This window comes from Ranitomeya imitator, chromosome 4 (assembly GCF_032444005.1).
Source record: "Ranitomeya imitator isolate aRanImi1 chromosome 4, aRanImi1.pri, whole genome shotgun sequence".
Lineage (NCBI taxonomy): Eukaryota > Metazoa > Chordata > Amphibia > Anura > Dendrobatidae > Ranitomeya > Ranitomeya imitator.
In genome coordinates this window covers 164,303,252-164,320,062 of record NC_091285.1, presented here as the reverse complement: position 1 = coordinate 164,320,062, position 16,811 = coordinate 164,303,252, and the positions used below count along the sequence as shown (strand labels likewise).

The following is a 16,811-nucleotide window of genomic DNA, read 5'->3' as shown; positions in this document are numbered from 1 at the left end:
AGATAGATAGATAGATAGATAGATAGATAGATAGATAGATAGATAGATATGAGATAGATATGGGATAGATAGATAGATAGATAGATAGATAGATAGATAGATAGATAGATAGATAGATAGATAGATATGGGAAAGATAGATAGATAGATAGATAGATAGATAGATAGATAGATAGATAGATATGGGATAGATAGATAGATAGATAGATATGAGATAGATAGATAGATAGATAGATAGATAGATAGATAGATAGATAGATAGATAGATAGATAGATATGGGATAGATAGATAGATAGATAGATAGATATGAGATAGATAGATAGATAGATAGATAGATAGATAGATAGATAGATAGATAGATATGGGATAGATAGATAGATAGATAGATAGATAGATAGATAGATAATGAGATAGATAGATTGATAGATAGATAGGCGCTTACAGTAAAATCACACTGACAGGTCGCAATGGAATAGATAAAAATACAGTAAATGTCTACACATAGTATAGGTAGATATATATATATATATATATATATATATATATATATATATAAAGGCACAGATGATTGGCCTCGGGGAGACCAAAACATCCAACACCGCGGAGACACCATCACGTGTTTCTCAACGCAGTGATTCCAGCACACTGCCCCCATCCCTTATGGGAAATATGCAGATGCATGTAAAGAAGCTGCGGAGACACCATCACGTGTTTCTCGACGCAAGCAGTGAATAGCCAGGCCTTTCCCCGGGAAGGAACAACCACGATTCCTACTCCACACTGATGAGGGGCAAAAACCCCGAAACAGCTGTCTGTGGATGGATACCATGCTTGGCATAGGTGGCTTTCCTTCATAGGATGCTGCCCTTCCCGTGGTTGTTCCTTCCCGGGGAAAGGCCTGGTTATTCACTGCTTGCGTCGAGAAACACGTGATGGTGTCTCCGCAGCTTCTTTACATGCATATACATATATATATGTCAGTGAGACACATATACAGTATATTTTCATATTTCATACAGCGCTAGATAGCATAAAAGCCGGGCAATATCCCATACCTGTCCGCAATCATGTCCCACGATGTAAATCCATCTGAAGGGGTTAAATAATTTTACAACCAGAAGCCTGCAAATGCAGCTGTGGCCCCTGGCTGTAAAAACTGGGGAATGAATGAGAAGCAGGGGAACGTAGCTACCTAGACTTGCGGTGCTGCGCCCCCTGCTGGCATAACCTCATATGAACTAGAGTGTGGGAATTTTTCAGAATATTTTCCCACGCTCGAGTTCATATGAGGTTCTGCCAGCAGGGGGCGCAGCACCGCAAGTCTAGGTAGCTACATTCCCCTGCATTCCATTCATTCCCCAGTTTTTACAGCCAGGGGCCACAGCTGCATCAGCAGGCTCCTGGTTGTAAATTATTTAACCCCTTCTGATGGATTTACATCATGGGATATGACTGCGGATAGGTATGGGATATTGTTGTTTGTTTTTTTATCTTTTTTTCAGAAGACAATGGTCGTCATTTGGATGGAGTGTATAATAAAGCTATTCCAACACCCTGTGTATTTATTTCATTAAAACACTTTTTTCCTAATGTGTTTTTTTAACCCTTTATTAATAATGGATTAATAATGGATGGGTGCCTTATTGACATCTCTCCATTATTAACCAGGCTTAATGTCACCTTAGATTAGCAAGGTGACATTAACCCTTTATTACTCCATATCCTACCGCTATTCGGGAGATGAGCCTTTTCTGGGGTGGCTGGGGGCAGATGTTTTTAGCCAGTGGGGGTCCTATAACCATGGACCCTCTCCAGGCTATTAATATCTGCCCTCAGTCACTGGCTTTCCCACTCTGGTGGAGAAAATTGCGCGGGAGCCCACGCCAGTTGTTTCTGTGGTTTATCCCTTTATTTTAACACCTAGAGCTCCCAAATTTTGCACACAGACACTTGGAACATTATTAGTGAGGAATATGTAAAAACATAAGGGATATGAGATGGTTTACTGTATGTAAACCAGGTCTCATATCCTGTCGGGTTTGGGAAGGAGATAGAAAAGCCGGCAATTGAATTATCAGCTTTTATGCTATTTAGCGCTGTATGAAATATGAATATATATATATATATACACAGTATATATATGTGTGTCTCACTGATATGATATGAATTACCGGCTTTTCAAAGAACACTGACCCGTAAACATCGGACAGCAGTCGCATGGTGCGAGTGCTGTGCGATTTTTTTTTTTTCCTCGCACCCATTGACTTACATTGGCGAGTGTCGTCTGAGAATCGCAACAAATCTGCTGCAATTTTTTTCTCAGTCCGATTTCGGCTGAGAAAAAAAAAAAAAATCGCAAATGAGATGTCACCTATTGAATAACATTGGTCCGAGTGCAATCCGATTTTTTATCGGATTGCACTCGTCCGTTTTTCTCGCGAGTATGAGCCCAAAATCTCACTCACATACTGTTCAGCTCAAACTGATGCACATTTTCAAACTGCAGAACGGCGAGTCGCACAGCAGAGTCCATCCTTTGTAATCCGCAACAAAATCTGCAAAAACCGCACTAGTGACTGCATTCACACTGTATAATTTCCACATCATTGCATTAACCCCTTCACCCCAGAGGTATTTTCGTCTCTGCTTTTTTTCGCTCCCCTTCTTCCCAGAGCCATAACTTTTTTTATTTTTCCGTCAATATCGCCATGTGAGGGCTTGTTTTTTGCGGGAAGAGTTGTCCTTTCGAACTACACTATTGGTTTTACCATATCATGTACTGGAAAACAGGAAACAAATTGCAAGGGCGGTGAAATTGCAAAAAAAAGTGCAGTCCCACAGTTGTTTTTCGGGTTTTTTGTACTATGTTCATTAAATGCACAATGTCAGAAAGGGGTTAAAAATAATAAAAGCTCAAATCGCTTTCCTTTTGCCCAAATTAAAATAAAATAATACGTCTCAGGTTATGTAATTGCTATGAATAATTTGCAGCCACTCTTTCCTGCCTGTGTATTTCTAGCCCACAGGCGGTGTTTGGAGAGTGAGAGCGCCTCCTGGCGGAGCCTACACCACAAAACGATTCCCGCGCCTTCTTTTATGGCCACATGTACACACGGAGCCCACAGCGCTAGGAGCTGCCGTTACACCGGGTCTGGTGGGAGACTTGGCCGCTTTCACCAGCCTGCGACCCCGTTACACTCCACCGCGTCATCGCCACAAAATTGTCCCGACTAGGAGCCCGTAGCCGCATGACGTCACCCTACCATGTGACTAGGAGCAGAGCCACCGCGGCAGAGGGGCAGGCAGTGCTGGAGAGAGGAGAAGCGGAGACAGAGCATCTGCGGCGGGACTCGGTGCACAACTATCGGGTGAGAGGAAGCGGGCGGCTTCCCTGCAGGCGGCCATTACTGCCCTGCTGCAGAGTGTGTGTGTGTGTGTGTGTGTGTGTGTGTGTGTGTGTGTGTGTGTGTGTGTGTGTGTGTGTGTGTGTGTGTACATACATATACTGGTGCAGCACATAGATACATGCATTATATGTACACACCTTGCGAGCACCTGTTTGTACAGGATATATATCATGTGTAGATCATCTGTGTACATATGCTGCATGTAGCTTTGTATAGATATATAAATGTTGTGAGATCATCTGTACCTATGTGCAGAATATCTGCGATCCTCTGTGTATTCGTTTGTATGCAGACTGGATGAATATTTCTATCCGGTTCCTGTGGTGATCTGCAGGAAGACCCCCTAATATAAGTGCCCCCCGCCTCTCCGGATTAGTGCAGCCCCTGCTACAGTGACACTTCTTGCTCTGAATGCTGTGTTACCCTTTCATTTCTTAGCAGTGGATCTCTGATTTATATGCTGGGACAATCTTCAGTCATTGTAAGGAGAATATTCAGATCTGGGTCACACTGGGACATTATAGGAGACGCGTGTATGGCACGGTGGGACATTTGTTATAGGCGGTCTAGTGTCCAGTAAGATTAGTAAGTGTATACCATGGCGGACCTGATACTTGCAGCAGTGCTCAGTGAAGGGCTCACATGGTGCTGCATCATATCATCTGCTGTTGTTGGCCCCCGGGCCCCGGGCGTTGTCGGGCCCCGGGCGTTGTCGGGCCCCGGGCGTTGTCGGGCCCCGGGCGTTGTCGGGCCCCGGGCGTTGTCGGGCCCCGGGCGTTGTCGGGCCCCCGGGCTCTGGGCGTTGTCGGGCTCTGGGCGTTGTCGGGCCCCCGGGCTCTGGGCGTTGTCGGGCTCCCGGGCTCTGGGCGTTGTCGGGCTCCCGGGCTCTGGGCGTTGTCGGGCTCCCGGGCTCTGGGCGTTGTCGGGCTCCCGGGCTCTGGGCGTTGTCGGGGCTCTGGGCGTTGTCGGGCTCCCGGGCTCTGGGCGTTGTCGGGCCCCGGGGCTCGCGGCGTTGGACTTGTGTGAGCCGTGATCACTGTTTCTCTGGGATTTGAAGATTGACATTACTGTTCTGACCCCAAGTGCTAAACTCTTCTTCTGTACATTAGATAACTAACACGCACATTAATATGGGTATTTCTATGGAAGGGAACGCATGCCTTCATAGAGCGTAGGGAAAAGCTATCTTACCAATCTGGGTTTTAATTAAAGGGAACCGGTCACCCCCAAAATCGAAGATGAGCTAAGCCCACCGGCATCAGGGGCTTATCTACAGCATTCTGTAACGCTGTAGATAAGCCCCCGATGTATCCTGAAAGATGAGAAGAAGAGGTTAGATTATACTCACCCAGGGGCGGTCCTGGTCCAGGGCCTCCCATCTTCATATGATGACGTCCTCTTCTTGTCTTCACGCTGCGGCTCCGGTACAGGTGTACTTTGTCTGCCCCGTTGACAGGAAGAGTAAAGTACTGCAGTGCGCAGGTGCCGGGAAAGGTCAGAGAAGCCCAGCGCCTGCGCACTGCAGTACTGTGCTCTGCCCTCAACAGGACAGACAAAGTACACCTGCCCAGGAGCCACAGCGTGAAGACAAGAAGAGGACGTCATCATATGAAGATGGGAGGCCCCAGACCGGACCGCGACGCCCATTGGACCGGACCGCCCGCCCAGGTGAGTATAATCTAACCTCTTTTTCTTATCTTTCAGGTTACATCGGGTGCTTATCTACAGCATTACAGAATGCTGTAGATAAGCCCCTGATGCCCGTGGGCTTACCTCACCTTCGATTTTGGGGGTGACAGGTTCCCTTTAAATAAACGGATAACAATAATTTAGAAATGTTTGTGGACCCCATAAAGGGGTTAACTAGAATCAGAAAAAAAACCATATCCGCTATTTTCTAAAAATTGCACTATTCCATGATTTTCTTATCCTGGATGACTACATTCACCCTACTATTCTCCCATGATTGTCCCATGTAATTTTTTTATGCCATTGTTTTTTTGTACATAAAAATGACAATCGCATCTGTCCTCTGCCGTCCCCGCGCCAGTACGTCACTGCTGCCTCTGATCTTTGTTGATAAGCCTGCAGAGGTGAAATGACCACTGCAGCCAGTCACTAGGCTTAGCACTCTGATCAGCTCAAAGCCCAGTGATTGGCTGCAGGGGTCACGTGATGTCACCGCTGCACCTTGTCAATAAGGACTTTAGTCAGCAGCGGAGAGGCGTTGCTGGAGTGACAGTGGGTAAATGCATCTATTTCTATTTGGCTTTTTGTATATAAAATTAACAATGGAATAAAATGAAAACATATCAGACAACCCCATCACCTGCTATAATGAGTGCACTGACAGGGATTCTGTGCGCTTTTCTTCTTGTATAAATGGTAGCAATGATGATTTCTTACAAATGCCTGCTAGTTACCCCAGGGCTGAGGATATGAAGCATGTGATCCGCTGATTTGTGAACACTTGCACTTGTCAGCATGTTGGCTGTGCGGCACACTGACAAAACAAACCTTTGCCCTTCTTGTCTCCGCAGTACAGTAAAATGTGTCACACGTTATTCTCCTTCTGTAACTCAGCGGCCGATAGTCAGAAATGGCCTCCCACGTCTTCTTATTCTGTTCAGTATAATGATTAATGGCCACAATGACTACCTATAGATTGTCAGCACCCATGGGGAGAAGATATTACATGCAACCAAACAGAAAGGGGTTGAGTCTGCAAAACATCCCGTTTCTTAAAGGAGCGCCCCTAGTGGTGGACAGGTCAGGGGTCACTAATTGCTGGGGTGCTAAGCTAGTGGAAGACTAACATCTTGGTGGAGAAAAGACTGGAAAGTGGAAGGAGTGTTAATGTCACCGTTCTGTTCTCAGATCCTCTTTTTAAAGGGGTTTTCATACAATGAAGCGGAAGTCTGCAGTGCGTATATTCAGAGCGGCATGTGCCGCTGTGGCTCCTTAGTTCTTCTGTATATGGTCACTTGCTGAGATTCAAGCTCTGGATATATATATATATATATATATATATATATATATATATATAACGCTGGGAGCGTCACTCTGTCCGAAGCCTTTATAGACTGCGCTGGCGCAAGCGCCGGCGCAGTCTGGCCCCCACAGAGTGACGCTCCCAGGAGATCGCGGTATGCGTAAGCACTGAACGCATGCCGCGATCTCCACCGGAGAGTCAGGGACCGTGGACGCGCCAGGAGGGAGGGTAAGTATATTCACCTGTCCTCCGTTCCAGCGCTGCGTGCGGCTCCGTCTTCCGGCTCCTCTGCTGTGACAGAGTCCAGTCACAGGCAGAGGAGCCGGAGTGTGTGTTCAAGAAAATGGCGCTGGAAAGCGCGGACTGCGCAGGCGCCGATTCCTGCTGCCGGAATCGGCGCCTGCGCAGTCCGCGCTTTCCGGCGCCATTTTCTTGAAGACACACTCCGGCTCCACTGCAGGTGTGTCTTCAAGAAAATGGCGCCGGAGAGCGCGGACTGCGCAGGCGCCGATTCCTGCTGCCGGAATCGGCGCCTGCGCAGTCAGCGCTTTCCGGCGCCATTTTCTTGAAGACACACCTGCAGTGGAGCCGGACGATAGGTGAGTATGGTATTTTTTTTTTTTTTTTATATGGCAGCAGCATACGGGGGGCATATAATACAATAGTGGCGCAGGATGGGAGCAGCACATGACAGAACGGGCGCAGGATGGCAGCAGCACATGACAAAACGGGCGCAGGATGGCAGCAGCGCATGACAGAACGGACGCAGGATGGCAGCAGCACATGACAAAACGGGCGCAGGATGGCAGCAGCGCATGACAGAACGGACGCAGGATGGCAGCAGCACATGACAAAACGGGCGCAGGATGGCAGCAGCGCATGACAGAACGGACGCAGGATGGCAGCAGCACATGACAGAACGGACGCAGGATGGCAGCAGCGCATGACAGAACGGACGCAGGATGGCAGCAGCACATGACAAAACGGGCGCAGGATGGCAGCAGCGCATGACAGAACGGACGCAGGATGGCAGCAGCACATGACAGAACGGACGCAGGATGGCAGCAGCACATGACAAAACGGGCGCAGGATGGCAGCAGCGCATGACAGAACGGACGCAGGATGGCAGCAGCACATGACAGAACAGGCGCAGGATGGCAGCAGCACATGATGGAGACCATATACCAATATAAATGCTTGCCACCCGAGCGTAGAACGGGTTCAATAGCTAGTGTATGTATATATATATATATATATCAGTGGGGCAAAAAAGTATTTAGTCAGTCAGCAATAGTGCAAGTTCCACCACTTAAAAAGATGAGAGGCGTCTGTAATTTACATCATAGGTAGACCTCAACTATGGAAGACAAACTGAGAAAAAAAATCCAGAAAATCACAATGTCTGTTTTTTTAACATTTTATTTGCATATTATAGTGGAAAATAAGTATTTGGTCAGAAACAAAATTTCATCTCAATAGTTTGTAATATATCCTTTGTTGGCAATGACAGAGATCAAACGTTTTCTGTAAGTCTTCACAAGGTTGCCACACACTGTTGTTGGTATGTTGGCCCATTCCTCCATGCAGATCTCCTCTAGAGCAGTGATGTTTTTGTCGAACCTGTGACTATTTCTGATGCCTTGATAATAATACCATAACCAGTGCAGTACTAAGGAAATCCTGAAATGACGTGTTGGGGGCCATGGGGACAGGAGTTTGGGGAACATGGCTTTAGACCCCCTTTCCTGCTCTCTACAAATACTTATCTCTTGGCCTTGGTTCCAATAGTGATTATAGGAAAATTCTCCGTGTATCACTTCCCTCTGTTTTAAGAAAGCAAAACTCAGGCCTCAAGTCATCATTTGCGTTTTTTTTTTTCTTAAAGTCTCATGGTTTGTTTTTTTTCGCTGGTGGAATCTGCAACAAATTCATGGGAGCCAGGCACAATATTGTAAAAGGATTATCCTCCACTAGGACAACCCCTTCTCGATCACCATGTTCCCTTTTTTATAAAATAATAGCACATATACTAGTCTCCGGTGCTTGCGCTATTCCAGTGGTGTCGGCAATATAGCTCTCCCCAGGATCGCGTGACGTTATGTCAAGTGATCCTGGCAGCTAATGAGCTGACAATTCTTCCCGCCTTCAGACAGATCAGCCATCCGGAGGAAGTGAGAGAGAGCCGCTGCCGCTAGTCTGATTGGCTGCAGGGATCACCTGACAAAAAAATACAGCGGGAGACACGGTGTCGACACCACTGGAACGGCGCCTGCACCGTAGGTGAGTATAGATGCTATTTTAAAAGGAGGGAACATGGTGTTCGAGAAGGGCTTGTCCAAGTAGTGGACAACATCTTTATTGAATTTTGCAAAAGTGGTGCGATCTTTGTCTTGACTGCAAAAAAAAGTAAAAAACGAAAAAATGACAGCCTTTGTGCTCCACTGTGGGACTGATGTACAATTGTGTTTAAATTTCTGCAACAATTAAAAAAAACTTGCATATGACTTACAAAACAAAAAAAAAGCATAAACGTCTAGATAATCAAAAATAATCCCATAATGCGGAACAAATAACTTTACTCGGTCTAACTTCAGCTGGTTGTCCAATACTGGACACCCCCTCAAAACAGCTATAGTAACCCAGATAAAATAAAGCACATAGCTACCAGACTGGTGACGTTCCAGGGATGTCGGCATTGTGTTGCTTGGCGGTCACCTGACTTTGTTAGGTCACGTGACTTCTGCACCCAGATTGTGTCACGTGATCGTTGCAGCCAATGTCGTGTAACTGCCTGGAGACACAACACCAGTCTGGTACCTAGGTGTTTTACTTTATCTGGAGTACCTTAGCTGTTAAGAAGAGGTTGTTCAGTAGTCGACAACCCCTTTATAAAAGGTGGAAATTAAATAACAAATAATGCTCAAATAAAAAAAATAAAAAACACCATTAGAACTATTTTTTACTCAAGAAATAAAAGTGAAAAAGAATGGCCCCATAATCTGAAGTGTCGGCTTCATCATGACTACTGGTATAATAAAATGTTAAGGCCACATTCACACGTTCCTTTTTGTCCCGCGGGTTTTCCCGCAGCGGATTTGATAAATCTGCAGGGCAAACCCGCTGCGGTTATCCCTGCAGATTTATTGCGGTTTGTCCTGCGGGTTCCGCTGCGGGATTTACCCCTACTATTGATGCTGCATATGCAGCAATATGCAGCATCAATAGTAGTGTTAAAAATAATAAAATCATGGTATACTCACCCTCCGACGTCCCGATCTCCTGGGCGCTGCAGGCGGCGGTCCGGTTCCAAAGATGCTGTGCGACCAGGACCTTCGGTGACGTCACGGTCATGTGACCGCGATGTCACCGAAGGTCCTGGTCGCATAGCAAACCTGAGACCGGACGGCCGCGTGCAGCGCTGAGACTTCTGAGGGTGAGTATACATGATTTTTTATTTTAATTCTTTTTTTTTTTAATACAAATATGGTTCCCGGGGCCTGGAGGAGACTCTCCTCTCCTCCACCCCGGGTATAACCCGCACATTATCCGCATTACTTCCCGCATGGTGGGCACAGCCCCATGCGGGAAGTAAGCGGATCAATGCATTTTCCTATCGCCACGACAGCACCCACAACGAGAGAGAGGGGATCCGCCCACCTTCCGGACAGGAACCTACAGGTTAAAAAGGGGCGGTCCCCCTCGCCCTCCAGTTTAGGTTCCTGTCTGGACGGCGGGAGCCTACAGGTTTCGTTCGCTTACCCGGGTCCGCCAAGCCTCTGTGCGGTGTCCAGGTGAGAACGGCAGAGTCGGGGGCCCGGAAGCAGCGTCGGGGGAAGTCCTGTGTCTAGCTTCCCCCCTCGTCTGGCAAGGATCGGTGGCGTTCCCGGGGGAAGGCACGCCGCCCTGGGTCGTCCACGCGTGCGCGACGCTGCAGGAGCAGGTCGGCGCTTATGACCCGGATGTGAACTAACGACTTCCGGAGGAGGCCGGGAGGAGGAGCGCGGGACCTTTGAAAAGAAGGCAGCGCTTGGTGAGTGGTGTGCGGCAACATGTCTTCCACAGGAGACGCCGAACACCGACAAGGAGAGCAGAGGAGCAGCAGCAGATCTCGTAGTGGTGATGTGGTACGCGGGCAGCAGGACCCTGGCAACCCGACGTCACGTCGCACCTCACCCCCTCAGAAACCGGTACTCTAATTTTTTCAGCAGTGGTGAGTGTTATATCTAAGCCATTGGCTGATACAACTGTTTTCTATACTATGCTTTGTTGTAGGGAAGAAGGTCTCTAAATCTAAGCATAAGCAGTGTGCGTTATGCACGGAGCCACTACCTGACACCTATTTAAAGAAATTATGTCAAACGTGTATATGCCGTACGTTAGAGGAAGAGGCCCCCCTCCGTGTATCAGATTTGAGGGAAGTAATTAGGGAAGAAATAAAATCGTCCCTTAAATCTAGACGGCATGAGAAGAGCAGTATGGAGATGGTATCCGATTCTAGCCCTTCGTTACAAGAGGGCGAGTGCTCGGAAAGTTCTTCACCATCCTCCTCAGATGAGGAGGGAAGGCCTTGCTTTTCCGCTGACAATATGGAGACTTTAATTAAGGCAGTCCGTGCAACTATGGGGGTTGCAGAGAGTAAAGAACCGAAAACAACCCAGGAGATCATGTTCGCAGGGCTGAGCCAGAGAAGTCGCAAAGCTTTCCCGGTGGTAGATTCCATTAAAGATCTGGTCAAACGGGAGTGGGACAAGCTGGATAAAGGGTTCTTACCTTCGGCAGCAAAAAGAAGGTACCCCTTTGAGGATGACACCTTATCCCAGTGGATGAAGATCCCAAAAGTAGATGCGGCAGTAGCCTCTACCTCGAAAACAGGCTCGCTACCATTAGAGGATGTAGGACTCCTTAAAGATCCTTCAGACAGGAAGGCTGACATGCTCCTTAAAAAGTTGTGGGAGGCATCATCTGGAGCCTTTAAGCCCGCAATCGCAGGCACCTGTACGGCTAGATCAATTATGGTCTGGGTAACTCAGCTGGAAGAACAGCTTAAAGCTAAAGTACCCAGGGATAAATTGTTAAATTCCCTATCTCAGGTCAGAGAAGGAGCGGCTTATCTAGCGGATGCCTCGATTGATTCCCTCAAATTGGCTGCAAGATCGGCGGGTCTTTCAAATGCAGCCCGACGGGCACTATGGCTAAAGACTTGGAAGGGGGATGCTCAGGCTAAAGCCAAATTGTGCTCCATTCCGTGTAGGGGTGAGTACCTATTCGGCCCGGTGCTGGATGACATCCTTGCAAAGGCAGAAGACAGAAAGAAGGGATTTCCTAAAACGTTTAATCCCACTTTTAGGAATGCCTTCCGGAGACGCATGCCCTTCAGAAAATTCCAGTCAGACCAGCAGGGATATAATCGTGACTGGGAAACATCGGATCAAAAGAAGAAAGGTGGATACTATAAGAACCCTTCATCTTTCTCAAGACGTAGGCGTAACTACAGATAGAACAGATCTACCAGTAGGGGGAAGACTAAGGTTCTTCTCAGAGGAATGGAAAAAGATAACTTCTTGTGCCTGGATAATGGGGGTAGTCGAGTCAGGGTTAAAATTAGAATTTTTGAGAACTCCCCGAAATCATTTTATAATAACATCGCTGGACTCTCCGGCCCAACAACAGGCCTTAGAATTAGAGATTCAACAATTGCTTACAAAGCGAGTTATTGAAGAAGTACCAAAACATCAGGAGAAGACGGGCTTTTATTCTCCGCTATTCTTAATCTCTAAACCTGATGGGTCCTTTAGGACTATCATAAATTTACGTAAATTGAATAAATATCTTCAGTACCACGCTTTTAAGATGGAATCCATTAAATCAACAACTAAGCTTTTGTTTCCTAGGTGCTACATGTCGGTCTTGGATCTAAAAGATGCGTACTACCATCTTCCAGTTCACAGAAATCACCAGCAATTCCTCAGGATGGCAGTATGGGTAAACCATCAGATTAAACATTTCCAATTTCTGGCAATGCCCTTTGGCCTGTCTATGGCACCTAGAGTTTTTACAAAGGTTGTTTCAGAAGTAATGGCTCATATCAGGGAAAGGAAAACCCTTGTAGTGCCCTATCTAGACGATTTTTTAATAGTTGGGAATTCAATTGCTCAGTGTACGGCTAGGGTAAATGCCATAATATCATCCCTACAGGAACTCTGATGGATAATCAACTGGGAAAAGTCAAAACTGGAACCCACAAGACGTCAAATGTTCCTAGGAGTTCTTCTAGACTCAGAAGATCAGTCATCCTTCCTACCAGAAGAAAAGAAGCAGAAGATCATTCAAAGGATCACGGCCGTAAGGAAAGTTCCAAACTTAAGTTTAAGAGACGCAATGTCTCTACTGGGATCATTGACTGCGTGTATATCGGCGGTGAGATGGGCTCAGGCTCATACTCTAATGCTTCAGTACGAAGTTCTTCAAGCAGAGAAAGATCTTCACGGTTCTCTAAGCAGAAAGTTCAATTTATCACCCGCCACTCTTCACGATCTGAGATGGTGGCTCAATCTAGCACATTTATCAAAGGGAGTTCTCTGGACCATCACTCCGGACAACATAGTTACAACAGATGCCAGTCCGTTCGGTTGGGGAGCCCATATGGGAGACATTCTAACCCAAGGGCGATGGTCGATTCAAGAGTCCCAGAATTCCTCAAATCTAAGAGAGCTTGCTGCGGTCAATCAGGCTCTTCTTTGCTTACTACCATCACTGAGGAATTCGCATGTACAGATACAATATGACTGTGGTGGCCTACATCAATCATCAGGGGGGGACAAGGTCACGATCCCTAATGAACACTACAGCACAGATTTTGTCTCTGGCCGAGAATCGCTTACAATCCCTGTCGGCAGTTCATATAAAAGGGGAACTCAATATAGAGGCGGACTATCTCAGTCGCCATTCCCTTCGTCAGGGAGAGTGGTCCCTAAACCAACAGATATTCGATCAGATAGTCCATCTGTGGGGGTTGCCGATAATAGATCTATTTGCTACGAGGAAGAACAGGAAGGTCAGGAGGTTCGCATCTTTACACAGAGCAGACCAACCATTCATAGTGGATTCCCTTCGTGTCCGTTGGGACTTCCAGCTGGCATATGCCTTTCCCCCAATGTGTCTGATTCCGATAGTTCTCAGAAAGATCAGGGAGGAAAGAGCCAGAGTGATCTTAATCGCCCCCTTCTGGCCCAGGAGGCCTTGGTTCTCTCTCCTCAGGACAATGTCTGTGACCGATCCTTGGGTGTTGCCAGTGGTTCCGGAACTCCTTTCTCAAGGTCCATTTCATCATCCAACTTTGGAGACTCTTCACTTAACGGCTTGGAACTTGAGAGGGAGCTTCTGAGGGAGATGGGGTTCTCTAATGCTTTAATAGCCACCTTATTGAAAAGCAGAAAGGAGGTCACTACAAAAAATCTATACAAAAATTTGGAAAAAGTTCCTTATGTTTTATCAACAACCATTAGGAGATAAGGCTCCGATTTCAGCTATTTTAGAATTCCTTCAGAAAGGCTGGGAATTGGGTTTAGCAGTCAACACTCTGAGAGTTCATGTTTCAGCCTTGGGGGCTCTGTATAACAGTGATATAGCTGGTAATAGATGGGTTGCTAGGTTTATTAAGGCATGTCAGCGTTCTAACCCAATCCATATTGTAAGAATACCCCCTTGGGATTTAAATTTGGTGCTTGAGGCATTGACTGAACCTCCCTTCGAGCCATTAGAGTATTTCGATAAAAAATTTAACCTTAAAAACAGCTCTACTTTTAGCATTAACGTCTGCCAGGAGGGTCAGTGATATACATGCGTTATCAGTAGATCCTCCCTATCTAATAATTCTCCAGGATAAGATTGTCTTAAAACCTGATCCTGCATACTTGCCAAAAGTAGCAACTCAATTTCATAGAAGTCAGGAGATTTATTTACCATCCTTTTATCAAAATCCAGGTTCAGAAGAAGAGAAAAAATATCATACCCTGGATGTAAAGAGGGCGATATTAGAATACTTGGATAGGACACAAAGCTGGAGACAGAGTAGGGCTCTGTTTGTTTCTTTCCAGAATCGGAAAAAGGGTTCTGGTGTCACGAAGAACTCTATCGCTAGATGGATTAGAGAAGCGATATGTCTTGCTTACTCTGCCAGGGGAGTAACACCACCAGAGGGCATCAAAGCGCACTCTACTCGGGCCATGGCATCATCCTGGGCGGAGAAGGCAGATGACCCCATTGAAATGATATGTAAGGCGGCAACTTGGTCATCACCTTCCACCTTTTATAAGCACTATCGCCTTGATCTATCTGCTAATTCCAGTTTACAGTTTGGCCGTTCAGTACTTAGTGCTGTGGTCCCTCCCAGTTAAATAGTCTTTGAAAGTCTCTCGTTGTGGGTGCTGTCGTGGCGATAGGAAAACCGGTTTTTACGTACCGGTAATAGGATTTTACAGAGTCCACGACAGCACCCATACATTTCCCCCCTCCCCCCCCCCGTATTTAATTACTTATTCCTGCACTCTGTTGGAAGGTGTGCCTTAGAGATCACTCTATAGAGGTGGTGGTGTTTAGTAGTGTTTAAGATAATATTGTCATGTACTGATTCATTGGCTGTATCCCTTGTACTCTGGAACACAAACTGGAGGGCGAGGGGGACCGCCCCTTTTTAACCTGTAGGTTCCTGTCCGGAAGGTGGGCGGATCCCCTCTCTCTCGTTGTGGGTGCTGTCGTGGACTCTGTAAAATCCTATTACCGGTACGTAAAAACCGGTTTCTATGGGTGCAGAATCGCTGCGATTCTGCACAAAGAAGTGACATGGTCCTTCTTTTTTTCCGCAGCAATTCTGTTCAGTTTTTTTTGGGTTTTTCCGCATCATGTGCACTGCGGTTTCTGTTTTCCATAGGGTAACATTGTACTGTACCCTGCATGGAAAACAGCTGCGGACCCGCAGCGGCAAAATCGCCGCGGTTCCGCAGTAAAAACCGCATAGTGTGAACATGGCCTAAAGCAGTTTTGGAAGGAACACTAGGAGCAAAGCATAAGGCCACGTTCACACGTTCAGTATTTGGTCAGTATTTTACCTCAGTATGTGTAAGCCAAAACCAGGAGTGGGTGATAAATGCAGAAGTCGTGACGTGTTTCTGTTATACTTCTGATTTTTCCAGTCCGGGTTTTGGTTTAGAATTACTGATGTAAAATACTGACAAAAATGTGAACGTGGGCTTAGGAATATATATATTTTTTTTTTTTATACAGGAGTGTCTATGTAAGGCCACATTCACACATTGAGTATTTTGTCAGTATTTTACCTCAGCATCTGTAAGCCAAAACCAGGAGCGGGTGATAAATACAGAAGTGGTGACTCCTGGTTTTGGCTTACACATACTGATGGAAAATAGTGAACGTGTCGACGTGGCCTTCCAATGACTAATACATGACCACGACGAGCAGAGAATTGCAGTGTTGTCCTGCACTAGGCATGGCACAGTTTCTGTTTTCTCAGAGCGTTTACCACTTACTTACTACTCTAAGGCTACTTTCACACTAGCGTCGGAATCTCCCCGTCGCAATGCGTCGGGCAGAGATTCCGACGCTAGCGTTTGACGCACTGTGCAGCGGATGCATTTCTCCGGCGCATCCGCTGCCCCATTGTGAGGTGCGGGGAGGTGGGGGCGGAGTTCCGGCCGCGCATGCGCGGTCGGAAAAAGCGGTCCGTCAGGAGCAAAAAAACGTTACATTTAACGTTTTTTGCTCCCGGCAGTCCGCCACAACACGGCGCAACCGTCGCACGACGGTTGCGACGTGTGGCAAAGCGTCGCAATGCGTCGCTAATGTTAATCTATGGGGCAAAAACGCATCCTGCAAACAACTTTGCAGGATGCGTTTCTTGCCATAAACGACGCATTGCGACGTCTGGCAAAAAACGCCAGTGTGAAAGTAGCCTTACTTATTTATTTGCTTACAAGATATAAAAGCACCATAATATAATAATGTACATTGGCATTATGTTGTGTTACTGTGCACTAAGTAGACCCGACAAGGCGTTTTCATGGTAAATTTAGGGGATTTGGGCCTTAACATTAAGCTATTTCGATATCCGCATCTGGAATGTAGCTGTATGACTCATCTGCTTGCCTTCTCTCCACGTTAGCTGCTTGTCGGTACCAGTTTCTGTGTTTCTGAGGGTTTATTCTGCTCACTGGCGTGTTTTTTTTTTTTTTTTTTTTTTTTAAAGGTTCTGAGCCTCATATGTTTGTAGTGTATTAACTACTATCTGAATCTTTGGAGGATCCTCAAATTGAGATAGGTAACTAACAATCTGCCAGTGACATTCAGATGTCCTTGTAAGCAGTTTCTAGGTTCTACAGTGTAGTTCACCTATGTAA

At 46.5% G+C, this 16,811-nt stretch overlaps 1 protein-coding gene across 1 annotated transcript in view; it reads left to right on the top strand.

The window, feature by feature from the left end:
* The first annotated feature begins 3,238 nt into the window (after positions 1 to 3,238).
* Positions 3,239 to 16,811, top strand: part of SFXN1 (sideroflexin 1) — a 39,989-nt gene continuing 26,416 nt past the window's right edge. The window contains exon 1 of the mRNA XM_069764083.1: positions 3,239 to 3,368. The gene's annotated coding sequence lies outside the window, so the exon portion shown is untranslated. The remainder of the gene's footprint in view (positions 3,369 to 16,811) is intronic.